General features: G+C 27.6%; 1 pseudogene; it reads right to left on the reverse strand.

Annotated features, from left to right (window-relative positions):
• Positions 1-5,772: 5,772 nt before the first annotated feature.
• Positions 5,773-7,708, reverse strand: LOC132953191 (uncharacterized; annotated as a pseudogene).
• Between the last annotated feature and the right edge of the window lie 2,290 nt (positions 7,709-9,998).

The following is a 9,998-nucleotide window of genomic DNA, read 5'->3' on the forward strand; positions in this document are numbered from 1 at the left end:
TATAATTATAGACTAGTGTGTGAGCATATGTTTTTAAAAATAATATACCTAATAAAAAAATCAATTAAAATAAATAATACAATATTAATTACTAAGGGTCTTTTTTATTGATTTTTAAACGTTCACTAAAATTAACAATTATCATTTATTATACAATTATTACAATATGGAACTATTGGAAATACTAACCTATATTATTCCATTAAGAAGTACCCTATCAGTTTATAAAACATACCTACTTAAATATAATATAATATAATATAATATATAATACGTAAATTACGTATTAGACATGACATAGAATTTTATTTTATTATGAGTGGTTTTGAAATTAAGCATCTACCTTTAATTTTATAAATGTATTGATTTTACAATGATATGTTTTTTTTTATTAATTTTTAAATTTTTTTTTTGTGTTTGTCATCACCTTTTAGGACATTAAAAATGCTTAGATTTTCTTCAACCGTATCTTTTCTGATAGGAAAGTGAATCTAGTTGGTACTTTGGGAAGGTCGAATTCGAAATAGTTTTCAAAAGCGCTGTGAAAAACAAAAGCACAATTATTAAGGAAAAACGTGAATTTTTACTCTAAATCGATTTTGGTTTTGGTGTAACTTTAACAAATTAACGTAGATACATAAAATATTCACTGATTGATTATATTAGAATATTATATACACGATAAAATTTTCAAAAAATGTTGACTTGTTTTGAACAGTTGACGGACATTTTCAGTTTTAATTTTTTTAGTTTTTTATTCTATAAATATCAATTACTTTTTATTTGTTGGGTAAAAAAGCTTGAAAATTTAATACAAGGCGCCTAGTTTATATTGTTACAATTTATTTTGAAAAATATTAAAAATCCATATTCACAATTTTTTCACAAGTGTTTAAAGTTCAAATCATTACAAAATAAGTAGAATGCCCCGGGCGCTAATCATAGAGGGACCCAAATTTCAAATTTTAAACTCATAATTTTTATTACATTTAAATTTTTTTTTAAAACAAATTTAATCTTTTGTAGTCAGATTATTATTACACAAGTATTTGAAATTAAGTAGTTTTTATTCGATATAGTCACACTAGTATTGATTAAGAAAAGACATTCGTCATATTATATCATAATATAATAAATAATATTTTATTGGCAATTAAAAAAAAAAAAAACTAAAAAAAATTGAAAACCGACAATGTTTCGTAAACAGTTGAAATAGAGTCAAAATTGTATAGTGTATAGAAAATAAAAATAAGAACATTTAGTGAAATTTTCATGTATCTACAGTAACTATAAATCTTTACAATCTTGTAAAAATATGACCTTCAAACGCTTATAAAATGTAATTTGATTTGCTTGTAGACATTTTTTTTTTGATAAAGGTAGACAAACTTATGAATAATCTTGTATTACATTTTCAGATCTTAAATTTAAAAAGAAACATTTTTATGAATTCTCAACTCAAAATAATTTGATAATTTTGGTGATTTTTCCGTATTTTGTCAAGATTTGAAATTTAAATGCTTATAAAAATACTGTCCAAGGATTTTTAATATTTTTAAAATATCATTGTAACAATGTATTAGAAGCCTTGTATTAAATATTCAAGTTTTTTGACCCAACGAATAAAATTTTATTGACATGTATAGAAAAAAAACTAATAATTGATAATTGATTTTGTCCGTAAACAGCTCAAAATGAGTCAAAATATTTTGAAAATTTTGCCGTATATAGAAAATGCGAATTTAAACAATTTTTGAAAATTTCATGTATATACGTCTATTTATTTAAGAGTCACACCAAAAACCAAAATCGATTTTGTCATAAACAGAGTTTACGTAAAAATTCTCGTTTTTCCTTAATTTTTATGTTGTTTTTCCCGGCGCTTATGAAAACTATTGAGAATTTTAAAATTGTACCTCCCGAATCAAAAAACAGCTGATCTGTCGCCGACGATTCGTTCAGATAAGATTTCTTTTTGAATAATAATATTATTATTACTAATGTGTTGGCGTGATTACTTCTGATATACCGCCGTCTCTGATGTGACCTATAGCAGCGGGCTGCGCGCTGCTTGCGCAATAGGGCCATTACGTGTTATTAACTTAAATCATTTTTTTGTTGGGTATAATCATATCCCTTGCACCTGTATGTTTATATGAATTTTAACTATTATATTTGTTTTGTGGTACAGTGTACCCGTCTCTGAAACTATGCATTAATTTATATTGATTTTATATATTGCCCTGGTTATACAGTCGGTCTATTTTAGAAATTACATTCCCGGTAGTCGTTGCCGCTAACCGCTACACACGTAGGATCGGTAACGGCGAAACAGGTATTGGTATATAGGTAACCAGATAGTCGATATCAGTCACCACTTACCACCAGTGTTCGCGCCGGGTACGGACAATAATAGACCATGCGCCCGGTCAGCGTATACTTATGCGTGATACTCACACACCGACCGATCTGTGTATTTGTGTGTGTCAGGTATAGCGACTCGAGAGTTGTAGTGGACGGGTTCGCCGATCAAAACTCCGAGTGCTAGTATGCGGTGGATGTGTAGGTGTGTATATGTGTGTGTGTGTACTTATAACTAAGATAGATAGGTAACTCAAAATGGTAGTAAAGAATGGTACTAAATTGTGTAATGCACTAGATGATAATGTATTGTTATAAAATAGCAATTGGTATAATTGCTTAACTTATTAGTTGCAGGTAGCAAGACCGTTGGTTGAGGATTTTTTAGGTAGGTTGGTAAAAAATTAGACTTTTGAAAAGTTTAAGTTGTATAATATTTAAAATGTAATAATAATCAAAACATAGCGAACAACTATTGTAATAATAACAATAACAAAAATATAAACAGAAACAATATTCCTATATGATAGGAATACTAATAGGAACCAAAATCCGAGGAACAACAATTTTAATGTTAGGCGTTGTCATAAGTACATTTCCCCAGCCCCCCCCACCCCCACCACAATTTTGAAATTTGATTTTTTTTTTTACCATTTGTTTATAGCCGGTTTGTATTGGTTTGTAATCTATTTTTTTTCGTTTGTAGGGATTTGGTTTTTTTTAAAAATCACAATCATATTTTGTTGGTTATTAATTAGTTAGGTTTTAAAGGCTGTGATCTATGATTTGTGAAAATGTTATAAACTAGCAGTTGGGTTAATTGCTTAGCTTATAAGTTGCAGGTTTACGCCACCCGTTAATATTTAGATACTATGCATTATTTATATACATATATTATAAGTAATTACCATAATATTATATCATATTCATATAATTATAATGTAGGTATGATTGATTATATTTCGCTACTGTAGGCTTTTTTTTATAGTTGTTCAGAAATGTGTATTACGTTTTAATTTTTTTTTTTTTTTTTTTTATTAGCTTTTAGTAAAATACTATTACAGCTCGACAGTTACAATAATAGCGTTTTAATTAATGTAGGTATTTAAAATAATAATTATGTGTGCTTGGCCATCTGGTTACTATTTTCTTAACCTGTTCAGGTGAGATTGTAGGACCTATTAAAATTCGGTTCCAAGATTTCATCGCCCTCTCGTTGTATTTCCACAGCGTATTTTAATAGGATTTATAACATTGATTTATATATTTAATTTATATGTTAATCTTTTACCAGGGCCTTGCACCCGATTTAACCCGAACCCCTAACACCCCTAAACACCTTTAAAAAATCAAACACCCGAAACCCGTATAACCCGAATGATTCTGTTTTCAAAACACCCGCGTTAACCAAAACCCGAATAAATATTCGGGTTAACCCGAAATCCCGAATAATTTTTTTTTTCTCATTCTTCATGCAACATATCATTTCGTACGTATTTCTTGTGGCGAGTTCGATTTTGTAGAGTTAAATAATCAATAATAATAATAACAGGAACAATCTAACAAACAATCATAGGTAATTTCTTGAAAATAAAATCCATTAAAATGTTTAATAATTTAATTGATTCTGATTAAAATACGAAGTATTTAATTATTTCTTATACCTATTATATGATATAATTTATTACTTTATTACTTTATTAGTAAAATAAATCCAAATATAGCCAATAGCAATATAAAATAGACGTGGTCTCAACAAAACTGAAAGTATTGACAGCCGTGACCAAAATACCAAACACTAATAACTAATAATAATTAATAACTTGTGTTATTTCATTATTTGCGACGAACTTCCAAAGCGGAATTACCTATGTCCTATAATATCTAATTTAGTAACTCGAATATCGTAATACGCGGCTATATTTATTATTTACCAGTGTTTCGGTAATCACGAAATCATATTTTATATTTTATTTGTCTATGGCTCAACAGTCAGCGCCCCTATGGACATCTATTTTAAACATTTTAATATTTTATTATTTATTATATCCATCGACTTGGCGTTGGTATGTGGGAAATTGTACATTTGTAATTTGTATCACATTCGGTCTACGAGTCTACGACGCGCCTCTCACTACGTACCTACTCAATTTTCATTTGTATTATTATTTCATCGTACAATTTATATTAAGTACCTATATATTATTTATATTACCTTTTAGTTATAGTATAATAATATTATTCATAATATTTATAAAGATTAATTATTTTTATTTTTAAGTCATCACAAAATAATCAATACGACAATACCTATTCTGTTATATAGGTACGTAACATTATGCAAAATTAAAATATCAATCTGTTGTAACTGTTGATTTTGTAAAATATACCTATTCATTATGTTTTTGTATTTACTTTTAAATGTGATTAGGCTCTAGCAAGTTAACTATTTTTTGACCACAGAAAGCCTTGTAAACATTTTGATTTTTGATGACTGTTTTTTGTTTGCTTATCAAATACAATTTTTCTGAATATTTTTAATAAGTACAATTTTTTTTTTGAATTAGGTATGCTAGTATGTAATTAAAGTCCAGTACCTATTTAGATTTTAGACATGTTATATAGTAAAAAAAAATGAGTTACGTGGACTCTAATGCCTATAATAAAACGAATAGGTAGTTAAATAATTAGTTTCCCATTGTCTTATTTCTTATAGTTCATAGAAAAAGGTAACTACTGTACATTGATTAACCTAGTTTAGTTAAAAACAAACGTTGCGAATTTGGGTAAAACTTTTATATTTTATTATAAATAACATAAACATGAACACTTACTGTTTTTTTTTTGTGGGGGGGGTGGGTCATCAAAAGTTCTGTTTTATCCAGATTTCTCAGCACCCCTATTAACCAATATTAATCCGAATAATAACGGTTTTAAAAACCCAAATGTTTGTTTAAATTTTTTATTCGGGTGTTTGAACACCCAAATACATCCAGCACCCAAAACCCGAAACCCGAATAAATGATTCGGGTGCAAGGCCCTGTCTTTTACTATACTTTATATTATCTAATATACCTGAAGACGAAATGGATCACAATAATATAGTATCGTATATTATTGGGTTCGTTTCAATATAATAATTAGCAAAAAATGTATAAACATAATAATAATATAGTAGCCCTCTGGCATGACAAATACTTGTACTTATATAATTTTAGCCCTTTTGCCTCAACAAATATTATAGTATAGTATTATTAATATAGGATGACCATAAAAATAAAATAATAATACGGGACACTTAAGTTACTTAACTAAATATATTAATATAAAAACAAATTAAATGTATGCTGTATAATAGTTTTTAAATACAAATAAAATATTAGTATATGTACACAAAAATCCAAAAAAAAATTATTTTGATGAAGATAGCAGGTAAATTTCTTCTTGTGATTTGTTTGTGTACTTTTGTGCTGAACTGATTTCATCGAGTAGGTAACTTAGTTTCTTTTAATAGAATATTATAAAACTCATTACAAGATAAGTTTTTTAAATGTTTTTTTACAATTATAATTCATTTTTGATAGTTTCAACCAAAAAACAATTTTTTTCATCTGTCCACAACACATTAATGGTTGAAAAATCCGTTTTACTGCAGCATTTGTACCCGGTATTGCCAAAGAATATTCTACAATTTTGGATATTATGTTAGTTGTATCAATGTTATGAGCTTTAGTGTATTCAAATATTTCACACCACTTAACTTCTACTTAAGCTACATTTTTTTGCCATTCATGAATTCGTGATTTAAAAATTTGTTCTACATGACTGAATTCATCAAATAAATTATCTTCATCCAATTTTAAGTTAGAATTATTTTGGTTGTTTTCCATAAGAAATTTAATACATTTTTGAACATTTTCCCAAGTAGGACAGTTTATTAGTTGGACCCAACGAAATATTTTCAACTGGTCAAAGTGGCAACCCCATTTTCTACGTAAGATAAAACATTATTATAAAATAGATCAGTACTTTTTTTGGATGAGTCTTCATTATACATATTATTGTTTTTTAAACCATTTAAAAAAGATAAAATATTTGTTGTAAGGAAGTTTGGGTTTTTTCTATTTTTTTATTTTTCCAACTAAAATTTCTAATTCCTCTGCAACTTCGCAGGCTGATATTTTATCACCTTTTATTTTTGTTAAAGTATCACAGACAACCTTTAATTGGCTTTGCAAAAAATGAAACCATACTATAGACAATAGACATAGGATCATTAAAAAACGATTTTAATTTTGTAGGACACTTTTCCTGTTTATCGAATTATGATTTTAAGCCCGGATAAATATCAATAATTCTTGTTATTGCAGGTAATAAGGATAGCCTTGGTTTTTACACTTCCAAGAATATTTTTATATTCAATATTTGCATATTCACAAAACTCTTTCAAATAATCAACTCAAATCGTATAGATATGAAAAAATTGAAAAAATTTGTTAACTATGATTTCTACATCAACAGGTAACACATCAGCCCTTGATTGCATTGCGTCGTCCAAAATATGAGCAGCGCAACCTTCCCCAAAAATATTCATTTAAATTGTTATTTAAAATTGAAAAAAACATTATTTGAACCTTTTCTTAAAACACCTCCAAAGTTAGTATTGCAATTATCACCAGAAAATACAATAATTTTATCTGAAAACTTATGTTTTTTCAAACTTTCAATTATATAAGTTGATAAAATATTTGCTGTTTCTCCTTTTAAATGTGTTAGGTACTTCAAAAATTTTGATTTGTATTCCCGAATTTGGTTTGAAATAACGTATTAAAATGGGTACGATTTTTAGGTTATTATGGTTCGAAGTATCTATCATAATTGTAGCAAAATTTATATTTTATATTTCCTTACAAATTTGTTGCATGGCGAAAGGAGCTAACACAGCCTCAGTTCTCGCATAAGTACATTTTTTATTATAAATTTGTTCTAAAAGAGATGATGTGCAGTCCATTGATCGAAATGAGTGATTGTGTACCACGGTATGAAATTCGAATATCCCTTCTTGTGCTGCGGTACGTCTACTTTCGTCAATGGACCCACTTGGATAATTTTTTTTTTAAAAATAAGTTACCTTTTCATGTTTTGATGCAGCTGATAATGCCAGTAAATGTTTTTTTTACTATTGTAACATGTTGTGTAGTTATGTTATGTCTGAACGTCCACCATGTTCTATAGAAAACACTGACTTACATATGGTACAAAATATTTTTCCTACTTCGTCAGCTTCTTGTAAAAAAGGAAATTCTAATTTTAATTGTGGATTGAAAACGCACCGTCTTATGGGCATTTTGAAAACAAATTAGGTATTATGGTGCACTGAATTTTAAATAAACCACACGTCACTACGACTACACTGTGAATGTCATCGTGAAGTCGACACTCACGCATAAATATTAATAACAAATTATATTTATAATTTTACATAGATATAATATTATAGATATTATAAAATAAATATAGACATTACATTTGACAACAAACTGGTTGTGGCGGATGAAATTGTACTTATTTAGTAGACGACGTCGCCACATATAAATATAATACTAATAACATTTTATACGTTATTATACGTACATAATTAGTTTTCTATTTTCTACCCGCTGCAATTTTAATAATTTATTGTCAAGACAAGAATATAAAAATTATGCTGATAAGTATAGATTTAAATGTTTTATTGAATATTGTGATTTAAAATAATCGTAAAAAAAAAATAGTTATAAATTAACAATAAGGAGAAAAATGGGATTAATACAGGACCTACTTGAAAATACGTGACAAAATGCGTCTCGTATAACTTTTGTCGTTTTTTAATTTGGCGGAAACGGGGGATGGCGGAATAGGTCATTTCATATTTTGGCGGAAACGGTACATGCCCTAACCCGGAACATCTCTAAGGCATATTATAAAAATGGATTTGAGTAGTGAATTTAGTGTTACCTCAAGGCTGTAAAGATGTGTTTGGTATGTACCTCCCCAAAGTGGAATACCACAAGAAATGATTGATTGCACAAGTTATATATATGTTAATTTTTTGACCTTCAGATAAAGAGGTGTTTCTTATTCTGAAATTAATATATTTAGTTATTTCCATGTTAATTTATAAAGCATTATTGTCCATCCAATTATTAACTGTTGCAAAACTATACTCAGACATTGTATATAAATCATTAATGTTATAAGTTTTTACTAGAATAACAGACTATATCGTCAGCATAGCAGATTCATTTTGCCTGTGTGCCTATACATATATTGAGAAGGCTATTAATATAAATGATAAACAATAACTGTCACTTGGACAGTACCCTGTGGTACTGAGTAATACATTTTAGCTAAGTCATTTAATTGATTATCTATTTTAACTTTATGTGATCTTCCCTTTAAGTATGAGTCGGTTATGTTTTCATAAATCAATTTAGTAGTATTATATAAAGTATTGTTAGTTGACAAATTATTCCTAAAGCCAAATTGGTTTTAGTGAAACAAGTTGTTTATCTAAGAAATTTAACATCATAACCTTTAAACGTTTTTCCAGTAATTTGTATACTGTAAGAAGTAAAAAATATAATGTTATAATTAGAACATACTTTTTTTTGGCCATTTTAATAAATGGGAATAACAATTGATTCTTTGAATGAGCTTGAAAATACACCACTACTATTAATACAAATATTGAATATTAAAGATATAGAATTTGCCGTAATTTCCAATATAATTTTTGTTAAAGAGTTATTACAAAAACAGTTAAAGTGTTTGCATTTAATACATTATTGTACACTATTGTGTATTAATACAAATTAATTACTAGCCATTTATTTGCAAAAAAAAAATTCGAATATGTAATGATATGTAACTAGTCTAACTTCTACTATTTTTCAAAAATTAAAGATAATTTTTACACATATAATAAATAATCAGTTCATACAGAAATTTGAAAATTTTTATTTGTTTGTTTAATATCATATCAAATCTGAAAAACATTTTATTTTGAACAATAAAAGTTTGATTTTATACTTTTTTACGTGCTTCCTGGACTCTCAGCTCCGAAGGGTTAGGTTAGGTTAGCCTAACCTAACCTAACCGTAGGGGCGCAAAACCAACCCTAGCATACTGGCGGCAAGCTCCTTAATCTGGCCCTGGTTGGGTAAAACAATTGCTTAATTTTATTGAATAAAGATTATTAATGACATTTTACGTAAAAAAAAATCTTTTTACTGGAACGCCAATATCGTAGCAATGTTCATACAATGCAAAACGATTTTGATATCATTATTTATTTATATTTAAGTATAAATATTACAGAAAAGGTTTTACTCGAGAGCACATATAAAATATTGTAATATATTAATATTTACCCGGTTTAATGATTAAATAATATACAATAATAACTACATACCCTATGTATATAATATTATAATGTTAAAATTAAATTGTCAACATGCGGAGTATAAAAAAAAAATAACATTTTGAAAACTGTACCATGCTGTTGTAGGTATTTACATATTGACAAAGATATTGATTGAAGAACGGATTTGGCATCATAACATGCATGTATGCATGTAATGGTGTTACACAGAATT

Source organism: Metopolophium dirhodum, chromosome 1, assembly GCF_019925205.1.
Source record: "Metopolophium dirhodum isolate CAU chromosome 1, ASM1992520v1, whole genome shotgun sequence".
NCBI lineage: Eukaryota > Metazoa > Arthropoda > Insecta > Hemiptera > Aphididae > Metopolophium > Metopolophium dirhodum.